Source organism: Lonchura striata, chromosome 35 (assembly GCF_050655825.1).
Source record: "Lonchura striata isolate lonStrDom1 chromosome 35, ASM5065582v1, whole genome shotgun sequence".
NCBI lineage: Eukaryota > Metazoa > Chordata > Aves > Passeriformes > Estrildidae > Lonchura > Lonchura striata.
This window is the reverse complement of record NC_140737.1, coordinates 8045243-8059197: the sequence shown is the minus strand read 5'-3', so window position 1 is coordinate 8059197 and position 13955 is coordinate 8045243. Positions and strand designations below refer to the sequence as shown.

Genomic DNA, 13955 nt, shown 5'->3' with positions numbered 1-13955 from the left:
TGCAGGGGATCTCCGCATCCCCATGGACCTGCAGGGGATCTCTGCATCCCCATGGACCTGCAGGGGGATCTCTGCATCCCCATGGATCTGCAGGGGGATCTCTGCAGCCCCATGGACCTGCAGGGGATCTCTGCAGCCCCATGGACCTGCAGGGGATCTCTGCAGCCCCATGGACCTGCAGGGGATCTCTGCATCCACATGGACTTGCAGGGGATCTCTGCATCCCCATGGACCTGCAGGGGGATCTCCGCAGCCCCATTGTAATATATGTTATGGAATAATTTGTGCTTATGTAAAATATACATCAAGTCAGTTGTGCTTGTAGAAAAAGATTCTTAAAGTTTTATATGACCAGAGTCTGCAGCCGGGGCTGGAGAAACCACACCTGGAAGAGAAAGAAAGACCTAATTTACAAATGAAAAAAGGTACCTGGGTGCAGAGATGGGCTCTTTCCGGGGACAATCCAGGAGACACCCAACGTTTAACCCCTGGTCTGCCGGGGAGCCAGGAAACCAGGCACACGGGCATCCCGCCCTTGCAGCTGCTGAGGAGGCTGCTGGGCTGTGCTTCAGCAGAGGAGATGGAATGTGGCTTACCACTCTGCCCTTCTCTAAAAACAGAGAATGGGTCAGGAGGTTTGGGCTCTGAGCACACAGCAGCCTGGCCCAGGCACAGGCCGTGGTGGGACAGGAGCACAGGAGCCTTCTGTGACTGACCGTGGCTCTCTGGTTTCTCTCTGCAGGCTGCCAGCTCCTCATGCAATGGAAACGGCCCCACGCGGCCTGCCAGTCTGGGAGGGCTGGGGGGCTGTGGGTACTCATTTGCTGTCAAAAATAAATTGTGGTTTTTTGTCATTGTCATCATCAGAACATTTCTTTCATCCTTTTCCAAGTTTTTGGCCCCTCCAGGGTAATATTTTTGTGTCCTTCCTCAGACAGTTGATGGCATTTGGCAGGGGGGGTTAAGCAATGTGAAAAGTTCAACAACAGCTCCAGTTGCCAACTGCAGCAGCCCCTTCAGGAGCCCTGAGCTACCAGCGAGGTCCACGTGTGCCTTGCAAAAGGGAGTGGTTTGCAGCGATGGGGTTGGTGCCCTGCTGCAAAAGCTGGGAGCAGATCAGAAGTGGCAAAATGCCATTTTGGCTCAACCCCCACCCAGGTTCTTTATCTTTTCCCTCTGCTCGATGATAGGCAGACAGGGCTGGATCCAGCCAGGTTGAAGTTCTGGCTGCTCCCTGACATCAAAGGGATCAACTAAACTCTTGTATGCAGTGACTGCAATAGGGCTACTGAAGGAAAAAAGGGAATGTCATGAGATGGGGAATCCTTCTTGTCTCCTTTGTCTCCCCAGAAGCCCCTTGGAAAGGGAAATACCCACTGGGTTTATCTGACTCCTTCCCAGCCAGCCCTTCCCTCGCTCCCGGGTCTCATTTGCTCCGCAGGATTCACCAGCTCGCTCAGCTCAGAGGAGCTCTCAGAGGAGAAAACGCTGCCTGGCGTGGGGCTGCCCGATCCCTGTCTCACCTGGATTCCATTTGCCCCCTCCCTGCCCCATCCAAGAGACCAAAGGATCCCCCACAGCCCCACGGTCCTGCAGCAGATCCCGGCACGTTCCCTGCTCCGCTCCTTGGTGCCCTGGGAGGCTCCAGAGCCCTCCCTGTGTGCGGGACAGCGGCTGCAGCACCGCTGCGCCCGCGGGCGAGCAGCGCCCAGGAGCAGCTGCGCCAGCTCCGAGCCTGAAGGGAATCCTCAGCGCACACAAATGACAGCTGGCACTTCAGGGGCTGGCAGGAGAAGCTCAACCCATCTGCTCGCTGCCCTTCCCAGCCATGGCCACGCTGGTGCAATTGGAAGAGCCGCCCCTGCCCAGGAAGCTCTCAGGTCGAAGAGAGGAGCAAAAGCCATGGGTTTCTGAGGTGTTAGCTGCCACAGCCTCTGGTTTTCCTTCCAATTCCTAAGGGGTTTTGACTGGTTTTACCATTTCAACACTTTCTGTGAAGAATGCTTATTTTATGATTGGCTTTTCACAAATGTTACAATGGATATTATATGTGTAATGTTAGAAAGTTATGCTGTATTAATTCTCTTAAGTAGTGTGTTAAATAGAGTTTTAGGTAACAACATAATATTAAAATAGAAACTCTGCGATGTAGGATTTTTTTACTTGCCCAAGCAAGAGATGAGATAATCAATAAACTCTTCACACAGGGATGGCGGTGACTTGGGGCACATAAAGAGTTACAACCTCCTTATCAGAAAAGACAAACATTCTTCCATCTTGTCTCCATCTTTATGGAAGCACCAGGATTAAGGGAAAGAAGTTGACAAAATCCAGAAAAGTTCCTAATTTGCAAGTAATTTATGCATCATGTACGAGATACATGAATATGCAATAGGCTATTGCTTTTAAGGTTATTCCTTTGTTCACAAGGCATGCTTGTCCTGGCTTAAGTGTCTGAGAGCATCTGGACATCTATAATTTTTTGCTTTTTATTGTCTTGTAATTGTCCTAACTCTAAATTTGATTACTCTAATTGTGTTACTATTTTTATAACCATTTTATTATTATTAAACGTTTAAAATTTTAAAAACCAAGTGATTGGCGTTTTTCACAACGTTCCGGCTTCCGGGGACCCCCTTATCGGTATGTCCGACCCCGCAGGCTGCAGAGGGTCCCCCCGCTCCGGTGCCGCCCTTCTCCGCTCCCCAGCCCCGCCCCGCCGGTACCGGGCGATCCCCGGTGGCTCCGGGCTGACGATGCAGCGCCTGCCCCGGGCAGCCCAACCCCACCGCGGGAGGGTCCCACGCATCCCCGGCCCAGCGCCGGGGCTCTGCCGGCAGCCAGCACCGGGACCCCAAAATTCTGCTGTCCCGGGGCCACCGAGCGGGCACCCGGCCCTTGGCCCTGTTATAGATACATATTATAATATTGGCTTTTTGCAAATATTCCATTGGATTTTATATGTGTGGTGTTACAATAACTTTGTTATATAGTTTTTATTTCTGTTGTTCATTGATTACGCTCAGACATAGTAGTGCCATAGCTGATAGAAGCATGCTTGTGTTAAAATTCCTGCTTGGATGGGATAACATCCAGTGAGCACAGGATGAGGACACCTGTACAGATCTGCCAACCATCAGCACTCACCGTCTGAAGGCAGTGTGGGCCGGGGCCAAAACTGAAGATGATGATAAAAAAGGACCAAAACCACAACCAAGGAATACACATGCCCTAAAAAGGTGCAACCGAGGAGGAGCCATGCTGAACAGTTCTTGGAATATGTAAACTAGCTTGGGAAAAAGTTTACTATGCATAAGGGACTATGAATATGCAACCGGCTGGTGTAAGGGAAAAGGTATTCAAGGGGTATCTCCGGAGATAACCGTGTGCTCTTGGCTCAGTGCCGAGATGCACCCGGCCGTAAGAACCTTTGCTCTATGGCCCTTGTCTCCTCTTGTCCTGTATTAAACTTTTTAAATGTTCCCAGGGCAGTGAAGGTGTTTTTCCCAGCCCCGAGCAGAGAGCTCTGCCCGGCGGCTCCCGGGAAAGGCGGCGGCGCTCGGCAGCGGCCCCGGCCCGCCCGGCCCGCGGGAATTCCCCGCAGCGGGACAAAATCCTGCCCCGAAGGAGCGCTCGGAACGCCGCCTGCGGCTCCTCCGTGCCCCGCAGGTGCCGCAGCTGCCCCGCTGCGGCAGGCGCGGCTCTGGAGCAGGGAGGCTCTGCGGGACCCCCGGGCTGTGCCCCCTCCCGGGCCGTGCCCCGGGGCTGATGCTCGGCCCGGGCTCTCTCGCTGTCCCGGCTCCCGCAGGCTCCCGGCGGGAGCGGCACCGCCCGCCCGGCGCCGCAGGGCCGAGCCCTGCCCAGCAAAGGCTCCGTGTCCACGGCCGGGCCCTGCCGGGGCTGCGGCCGCTGCCCGGCCCGGCACAACCCGCAGCGCCCGGCGCGGCTCCCTCCAGCCGGGCACTGCGGCTCCAACCAGCCGGAATATTCAGCGCACGGAATCTCTGTCAGCGCTGCTCACATTGCAAAACCAGCTGCTGCCGAGGCAATCCCAGCTCCCACTGAAGCCTCCCACCCAAAATGCTGCCTTCAGCTCGGACACACCGGTAAGAAACCCAAGAGCAAACTGGAAGCTGATTAGAGAATCTTGCACAATCACATCCAAGAACATTTTGTTACAAAATCACAAATATTAACAGAAGCTGAGAAAGTCAACAATGTTAGAAAACAAGCTTCCAACAATGGGACTCGAAGAGCTAAGAGCATGTGTTTGAATGGAATAAGCCCTCTCTGACATGTGAGCAATGCCATGGAATTTCTCAAACCAGGGAAATAGGGAGGCCTGGCAGCAGCAGCTTCACACACAGCAATGACAGAGAACAGGGCAGGGCAAGAGGCTGACAAAACTCTAACCGCTACTTGCAATGAAGTACCTTTGTTTCCAGTTCTAATCTAGCCACTATTAATATAGAGTCCAAAAGACTAAAAATACTAGTAATAATAATAACAACTGTACCATTAATAGCAAAAAATTGAGAGAATAGAAATAATAAGAATTAATAGTGGTAATAAAAACCCTACCATACTTATACCAGGTTTGCATGGCCAGGTTTTGGTAAGGCAGGGGATCTAGGAGCAGCTTCTGTGAGAGCAGCTGTTCCTCCATGTCCCACAGAGTCAATTCCAGCTGGCTCCAGGACAGACTGGCTGCTGGACAAGGCTGGCCCAGTTAGAAATGGTGGTAACACCTTTGGAATAAGAGATTTAAGGAAATGGGTGATCCTGGAATTGTGGCTGTGAGCAGGGAGGAACAGGGTGAGGACCTGTGAGGGGAACAGCTCTGCACACCCCCAGGGCAGGGCAGGGCAGGGCAGGAGGGGCAGGAGCTGCTCCAGCTGCTGGAGCTGATTGCCCTGAGATTCCCTGGTCAGTCCCTGGGGAGGCAGCTGGGCCCTGCAGCCTATGGAGGGCACGGAGGGCAGAGATGCACCTGCAGCGCCTGGAGGAGCCCGTGCTGGAGCAGGGGGATGCCTGAGCGGAGGCTGCGACCCCATGAGAAACCTGTGCTGGAGCAGGGACCTGGCAGGGACCTGCAAACCCCTGGAGAGGAGCCCACACTGGAGCAGGGCCCTGCCAGGACTTGTGAGCCCATGGAGGAGCGAGCCACGCTGCAGCAGCTTGTGGAGAACTGCTGTCCGTGGGATGAACTCACCGTGGAGAAGTTCATGGAGAAGTGTCTCCAGGAGGGACCCCTGGCACAGCAGGGGAATGACTCCTCTCCCCGAGCAGCAGGAGAAACAACCGGGGATGAACTGACCAGAGCCCCCATTCCCTGTCTCCCTGCACCCACTGCGGGGGGAGGTAGAGATGGGAAGGAGGGAGGAAAGGGCAGAAGGTGTTTTTAAAGCTTTGTTTTACTTCTCACTATCCTGCCCTGATCCAGATAGCAAAAATTCCATTAATATCTCCAATTTTGAAAATGGTTTGCCCATGATGGCATTTGCTGAGTGATCTGTCGCAGTCCTTAGCTCAACCCATGAAGCCTTCATTCTGTTTTCTCCCTCCTGTCCATCTCTGGAGGGGAGTGAGAGAGCAGCTTTGGTGGGTGCCTGACATCCAGCCAGGGTGAACAGACAACACTTCCTTTCCTTCATTCATTCTTTCTTTCCAGAGGTCACTGTGAAGAGGTTGAGTGGGGCTTTGACAGAGGGAGTGAAGGTGGTGGGGAGTGGTGGGGACAGAAGCCACAGGGACGAGGGACAGGCATCAGAGGGGCCTGGGCAGCTGGCAGGGGGCACGGCCTGTTCCCTGGCCCAGCAGCAGGGGACAGGGGGCACGGCCTGTCCCCTTGGCCCAGCAGCAGGGGACAGGGGGCACGGCCTGTCCCCCTGGCCCAGCAGCAGGGGACAGGGGGCACGGCCTGTCCCCCTGGCCCAGCAGCAGGGGACAGGGGGCACGGCCTGTCCCCCTGGCCCAGCAGCAGCCCCGTGCCCTGCCCAAGGCGCTCCCAGCAGGGGCTGGGCCCCAGAGGCAGGGGGAGACCCCAGTCCTGGGGCAGCGTTTCTGCCTCGTCCTCTGTCCAGCCCAGCCTGCCCCGTGTGCGCAGTGACCGCTGGCACGGGCTGCCCTGGACACTGTGACCTGCTGGGGACACTGAGAGCTTCCCCGCTGTGACACTGCCCTTGGGATTGCACAGGCACCAAACAAACCCCAGCCAGCACCGCCCCGTGTCATGTCCCAGGCACCGGAGAGCATCAGAGCCAGCCCCGCTCCTGGTGATGTCCCAGGTACCAGGGCACATCCCAGCCCTGCTCCTGGTGATGTCCCAGGCACCAGGGCACATCCCAGCCCCGCTCCTGGTGATGTCCAGGCACCAGAGCACATCCCAGCCCCGCTCCTGATGATGTCCCAGGCACCAGGGCACATCCCAGCCCCGTTCCTGGTGATAGATTTCAGGGGCACAAAAACAGTTGCAGACTTCCCATACTTTAGGGATCCATTAAGCACAGGAAAACGGCAAAGATTCATTTGTCACGTATGCATGGGAAAGGCAGAAAGGTCAGAACGAGGAAGACTTATTTTGCTTCTTCATTTTGGAGACCCCTCCCCAAAATGGACCCCCAACTCATTTCAGGGAACAGAACTACACATGCTTAATTGCCTTTTTGCCAATTAGCACATGAAGCGGAGCAGAGGAAGTGACAGGGATATGAATATGCATTCATATTTGTGTATTCAAGACTTCTGCAAATAAAAAAGCTTTGTAATACCTGTGATTTTTGCAGTGTGCATTAGGGAATTATCCCATGTACTGCCCGGCTGTCTCAATAAACATACACTTTCTAACTTTAAACCCTTAGAGAGTTTTTGTCCATCTCAGTTGGATATAGATATTAAATTGATACTCATATTTCAGTAAATCATTGTCTTAAAGATGTCCTAGTATGTGTATTAACATGTCTTTTCTTAATATTCTAGTAATTATTCTTGCATTGTTTCAAGATAAACTGGTATGATTCAAAGAATATCCACTGAGGTACACATAGAACATCGATTTATCATAAGCAAATTGCAGTTGCAAAGTTTTTTCACTGAAATTCTGCCACTTGTCATCATTTTAAAAGTCAGCTATTAAAGTCAACAACAAAATTTCTAACTTTGAACAAAGGGAAAAAAGTATATGGTTTGCACTAGAAAAAATAGAAATACAGAAAATGTCTCCTAACCAAGTTCCTTGCCCTGATCAAAACATCTCCCAATCAAGTTCTTCACCCTGAACCTGGCTGGTAAAGAAAAATATTATCAGTAAACGTGGATGAAATTTTGCATAAGTTAATAGTATTCAAAATCCATGTTCTAATCCTATTATTATTTCTTAGACAACGAAAAAAGGGGAAAGGGGTTGGATTGAGGGTACACCCTCCTCCCCTCTGAGTCTGTTCTCATGTTTTACAATAAATCCTACAACAGTACAATACAGCTGCCTAAAATATGGACACTGGAAACCACAGACAGCATTACAAATGATCACCTGCCTCATGGACAGTTCATATAAGGACTTGATTTGTTTACAAATTATTTCTCATGTTTACAAACAGTTTTTCTGTTTACAGATTGTTTTCTGGGAGTTCAGTTTTTCCCCAAGGGATCAAGTGCTTAAAGGTTGTTTTTTAAAATTGGGTTTTTCCCTATGGGTTAAATGGGCTCAGGGTTAAATAGCCTTCTGCTTTTAGAGATAAGTTCAATTTGTAACCAAGAAGCATTATGCCTGTGGCCTGAGTTCTCCCCTAACAGTTCCTGGAGGGGAATGCTGCAGCTCCAGTGCAAATTAGATGCACGCTGTCCTCTGTCACCATGTTGGCAAAGGGCCCTTGCAGATGGGTGACAGAGAACAATACACAGAATTTGATAAAGAAAAGAAGGGTGAGGTGTTACCATGATTGACAGGGGTCTTGACCAATCAAATATCTCCCAAAACTGCAGGCACCTCACGGGCCAGAACCTGAAGGGGCATGGAGCTCAAACCAATGAGAGCTTCCAGGCCTGGTCTTTCAAATGCCCTGTGTAAGGGGGGGCTTGGGAAATAAAATCTCTCTGTTGCCCCATGAACTCGGGAGGAGCAGTCTTTGTCTCCTGTGCCCTCGCTGCCCCACGAGACCAAAGAGATGTTCACCAGGGCCCTCCCTGTTTGTGGCTGTCCATTGCCCAGCTGAGCAGGCAGCCAGTTGTGTTTGCAGTGAGCTGCCACAGGAAGACACACAGCAGCTGGAGATTTGAATAGCAGGGCTTGGGCCAATTCTTTTTCTTTCAGAGTGCAAGAAAGACACAAAAGCACAAGGAAACATGACAGTGTTTTGGTGGAGTCTCTTTGTCCTGTGAAGTTCAGTAGCTGTTGGTGTTTCTGTGCTGCTGCTAATCCCTTCCATGAAAAAATCATCCCAGGAAGGAGCAACAACATCTGACACTCACCAAGTGTTGCCACCAGTTGCTCCAGGTGCTGCTCCCAACAGCCCCTGTAGGACGGAGCACAGCCCCCAGTGCACACCAGCTTTGGCTGCCCTCGGGCAGAGAAGCTCTTTTGGGGCACAGATTTCTGGGCAGGAGACGGGCACCGGTGCTGCCAGGGCTCGGGGGAACTCTGCTTGGGCGGGGACTGTGCCTCACCTGCTGCTGTCAGCGCTGCCCGGGCCCCAGGGCTCAGAGCAGCATTCCTGCCCTGGCCCACACGTTCCTGGTCTGTGTCCCACGGCCGTGCTCAGGATAGCCACCGTGTGGGACGTGTCCCGAGGAGGCCGTGCCAGCTTCTGTGGAGGCCCCGTGCCCTTCCCGCCGCGGCTGCATCGGCAGCTGCGGGGGCTCCTGCTGCTCTGAGCCCGCAGAGCAGGGCAGCGTTTGCTGATGGGCTGAGCCCTTCCTAAAGATCCTGTTGGGCTGTCTGACACACCTGGGGCAAGGCATTCCTTCCACCCTGGGCCACTCTGGGGGGCTGGGGGTGGCCCCAGGGCAGGTGGCAGTGTGTGCAAGGGCCCTTGGTGACACGGTGCAGCATGGTCACCGTGGAATGGAACGGGACAGGGGATCCAAGGGCCCTTGGTGACACGGTGCAGCATGGTCACCGTGGAATGGAACGGGGCAGGGATTCCAAGGGCCCTTGGTGACACGCTCTGGCAGAGGTGTTGGCAGTTACAAGTTACAGTTACACTCCACAGTGCTCGGTGCACACGACGAGAGAGGACGCGAGAGAGCGGTGCTGTGAGGAGCCCTCGCACAGCTACTTGTTCCTTGCTGACCCAGAGCTTTCCCAAGGTATTATTCCTGCAGGTGAGCTCGTGGCCAGACCAGAGCACTTGGTGACCCCTGGCCTTCCCGAGGCATCTCTTCTGCAGCTGCCCTCGAGGGCAGACTGTGGCATTTGCTTTTCACTGCCCTTGACAGGAGTCTCCTGTCCTTGTGGCTGGAGCCCCCAGGACCAGAGTGCAGGACTTGCTGTCCTGTAGCCTTGCCAAGACTTCACTCTTGCAGGTGCCCTCAAGGCACGACTGCAGCACTTGCTGACTTGGACCTTTTCCTTTTCACCTTCTGCAAGCAGCCATGAATCCAGGCAGTGTCGTAGAGCACAGACCTGCGAGCGTGCCCAAGCTGGCCTGGGGGAAGGAGGAGAAAGAAGGCCCTGGATCTGCCCCAGCAGAGCAGCCTAAAGAGGTGGAGCAGTTCCAGCCACGGCAGAAGGGTGAGTGGCAGAGCTGGGCCACAGGGCTGGTGCCTGCAGCCAGCTTGGCCCCATGCCATGCCATGCCATGCCATGCCATGCCATGCCATGCCATGCCATGCCATGCCATGCCATCCCATCCCCTGGGGCCATGCCCATGGACAGGATGGAATAGGGGCCGGGCAGACACCCCACAGCCGTGCTCCGTGCCCTGGGCCGTCGCGGGGCTGTCCCTGCCTGGGCAGCGCAGGGCTGGGCTGTGTTCTCCGGCCTCTCCTGCAGCCCCTCAGCTCAGGCTGCGCTCGCTCTTTGCCAGGTGCAGCCGTGCAGCGCACACGAGAGCAGGAACGCACCCGTGGCCGCTTCCGCAGAACAGCGCAGGTACCTGCAGCCATCCCCACCTGGGCTGGGCCTGCTGGCACTGCTCAGCCCAGCACTGTGCTCGGAGCACTCCATGCAGCATCCCGGGCTTCTTGCCCTTCTGCTGCAGATGGTTTGCAAATTCATGAAGAGGATTCGGGAGGAAGAGAGCAGCGCCATGGGCACCGTGCTCAGAGTCTACTCTCCCATCTTCAAAACCAAGACCAGCGCTGCCCTGCTGGATATGCTTGTGGAGGAGGGTCCTTCCAGCCCAAAGCAAGTAAGCAGCCTGTGGCCTGGCTATTCTTCTCCCAGCAATTGCTTGGCCTCCCAAGCCACACCTGCTGCTCCCTGGGAGCCTTTGAGGCCATGGCAGTGTGGTGGCAAGGGAAGCACTTCTCTGGGGCAGCTGGGCACATTCCTTCCTCCAGTAGCTTTCCAAGTCTCCCCTGCCTTCTCCAGGTGCCGGCCATGGTGAGGTACATCCACCAGTGGCTCATGGCCAATGAGTTTCCTGAATACAATCTGTACAGGCCCCTTCTGGATCTGACAGAGGCACAGCCCTCTGACGTGGTGATGGCTCTCCTGCGTGTGGCCCCATTGTGTGACAGGTACGGGGCCCACCTGCCCAGAGGGCTCAGGGCTCAGCAGCCCTTCCCCCTGTGCAGCCTGTCCCAGGTGTCTGACACAGAGAATTCCAGGGCCCTCTGGCTGCTCCCTTTGCCAGCCCTGGCCCCTGCCAGGGCTGCCATGCTTCCCCCCTGCCCCTCAGGGGCCAGTGCCCACAGGGCTGGGCTGCCTGCGTGCTGCCAGTGAGGGGCAGTGGGCAGAGGCAGGGCTGGCAGAGCAGCTCAGCTCCCCGCTGCCGCCCAGGCCACGCTGCTGTGTCCCAGACTCCTCTGAGACAGAGCTCTGACCCCACAGAGCTGCTCTGGCCATGTGGAAGAGCATCATGTGCTCGCTGAGGACTGCAGAGCCGGCCATGCTCGTGCTCCTCGATGTGCTGGGGAGCTGGCCAGAGCACAGCACGTGCACCTCCGATGGGGACCACACGGCTGTCCTTGCCCTGGCTGTGAGTTTCTGCCTTTGCTGGCCCCAAGGCCACCTCTCCAGCAGCTCTCCATCCTCCCTCCCCCACGGCGTCTCCCTGCCTCAGGCGCTGGGCTGAAACCTGGCCTCGGGGCAGCTCCAGGGCCACCAGGCCCGGTGCTCCCCCTGTGTCTCTCCGGGCATCTCCCTCCTGTGCTCGGGCCCTGCCACACGGACACCTCGGCACTGAGCGCTGTCTCAGGCTGCTCTGTCCTTTGCAGGCAACCGTGGTGATGTGGAAGCTCCTCCAGCTGCCCTGTGTGCCACATGTAGTCACCGTGCATTTCCCCGGCCTCTTTGTGCATCTGCTCTTCCAAGTGCTCTTCAGCACTCTGGATGTGCCAGAGGAGGTCGATACCTTCTGGAAGGGATGCCAGCAGCAACACGGCCTTGCCACCAGCCCCAGCAGGTGCTCCATGCCAGTCCTCCTGTCCCTGCCATGTGCCCAGGGCAGGGGCCAGTGCTCCCAGTGTAACCTCAGCTTTGCTCTGTGCACAGCTTTGCAGAGCAGACCCTCAAGGCCCTGCTCTGCCAACTTCACTATGAGGATGTGGTGGTGGCCATGGAAGACAAGCGTGGCTGGGACACAGTGCTCTGTGCTGACACCCACCACTGTGCTGTGGGCGTGCTGGCCAGGTGAGACCCCCTGCTCCCCAGCTGTCCCCGGCATGTGTGCCCTGTGCCCGAGGTGCCCCACACAGTCCCCGTGGCCGTGGGCCAGAAGGCCTTGTCACCAAGGGACGGCCAAGGAGGCTGCAAAAGGCTGGGAGAGGAGCGTGCCCAAGAGCAGCAACCTCCCAGAGGGCTCAGCTGCCCCTTGCAGGGTGGTGGAGAAAGGCCAGAGCTCTGTGAGGCAGTCCTGGGAGAGGTTTGCCCCCGCTGGCTGAGGGCTTTGACTCGTGTTTCCTCCTGTCAGAGAAATGCACCGCGCATCCGAAGCCGCGTGTTCCGGGATTGCGTTCCACCTGCTCGGGCTGCTCAGCAAGGACACGCCGTGCCGGGATTTGGCCACCCTGGCGTTCCTTGTGGAGGTGAGCCTGAAGGCCGGCGCTGCCTCGCTGAGCTGCCTCCCGGCTCTCTGCCCTCTCTTGGCCGCAGTGCCTGGGACGGAGCCCGTGCCCTGTGCTGCTGCCTGGGCCCGGCCCTGGGCAGTTCTGGGCTCCCGCCGGCCGCTCCCCCGTCACCGGCCTGTGCCTTTCAGATCCTGGAGCACCTGAACTTGAGTGAGTGTCGGGACAGCGTCCTGCAGTTCTTGTCCAAGCACCTGCAGGGCGAGTGCAGGGGGAGGCGTCGCTTGGCACTCCGAGGCCTCGTGGCGCTCGGCACCACCAGTGTCTCGGTGAGAAGAGCGCAGGGGCTGAAGCCGTGCTGCCAGCGTGGGGCTGGGGAAGGCAGTCCCTGGGGCTTGGCTGGCCTTGGGGCACTGGGGCAGCTGCTGCCAGCTCTCCTGCCTCCTGCTGCAGCTGCCCCAGGGCTTTGGCACAGGCCTTTGGCCCCTGGGCCCTGTGGCAGCAGGATGGTGTTTCACACACTTGTGTTCCACAAATAGATGGCCATAAGGATGTGGAGCCTGCATGAAAGGCTCGTGGAGCTCCTGAAGGAAGATGACAGCGTCATGCTCAGGATGACCACAGTTCTCCTCAGGGGTTTGTTCCTGTGCAATGGTGCCCCAGTAACCAGCACCCTCGCCCTGCAGCTGGCTGAGGCACTCCTGCCACTCTTTGACAACGTAAGGCTCTGCGCCTCCAGCCACGGCCAGCGGGTGCTGCCCGCACACTTTGTGCCCTGTGCACTCACAGGCTGTGCCCAGCTGGCCCTGAAGCAGCTGACGCTGAGGTCTTTCTTCCTTCCTTTCATACAGGAGGACAGCCAGGTGCAGTTGTGCTCCCTGTTTATCTTCCGAGAGATGCTGGATTTTTTTCCGGAAGAGGAAAAAAAGGTCCTGAAGTCACACGTGCACCAGAGCCTGGTGCCACTCTTCTTCCACTGCCATGATGAGAACCAGCGAGTAGCAGAGGTGAGGACTCCGCAGCTGCCGCTGGCCCCTGGCAGGGGCTGGGCTGGCCCTGCCCTGGCGCCTCGCAGGCTGCAGCTCCTGCTGGCCTTGGCACAGGGACGGGGTCCTGCGCCCTGGGCTGTGGGGCCATCTCCGCATCTCTGCTGTTCTCCAGGCTTCTCAGGAAACGCTGCTCTGTGCGGCCAAGTTCCTGAAGAGGAGGGATCTTGTACAGATGGTGCAGAACCAGAAGCTGTGGCAGTTCACCGAGTGCCTGGTAAGGAGGGCCGGGAAGCCGCAGCCCCAGCCTGGAGCAGCCCCTGAGCGCGGTGCTCGGTGTGTGGGCTGGCAGCTGTGCCCCTGCCCGCTGCTGCAGCCCGAGGCCGCGTGGGCTCTGCTCCAGGCTCCTGCAGCCCCAGCCGGGTGCCCATGGAGCCCCGGCCCGGGGGGCTGCGGGGCCAACCCTTCCCTCCTGTCGCTCTCTCCAGCTGGCAGAGGACAGCAGCAGCGTGGCCGAGCACCTGCGCCGGGCCCTGCCCTACCTGCAGAGCCCACAGGAGCCCCTGCGAGAGGCGGCCGTCAGGTTCATGGGTGAGCCACGAGCCGGGCCAGGAGGGCGTGTGGGCACAGGGCTGGCGGCGCCGCTGGCAGGGAGCTGTGCCCTGAGCCTGACAGGCTCTGTGTTCCCAGGGACGGCCGGGTGGCACCTGAGGGGGAGGAAGGAAGAGCTCCAGCTCCTCTCTGAGGGTGAGCGAGGGCAGCGGGCTGCCAGCGGGGGCTGCCGGGGGAGCTGCGAGCCCT

General features: G+C 56.9%; 1 protein-coding gene across 1 annotated transcript in view; it reads right to left on the bottom strand.

Moving 5' to 3' along the window:
• LOC144248810 (uncharacterized) overlaps positions 1-13955 on the bottom strand; it is a 288957-nt gene that overhangs the window by 85462 nt on the left and 189540 nt on the right. The gene's annotated exons all lie outside the window — the stretch shown is intronic.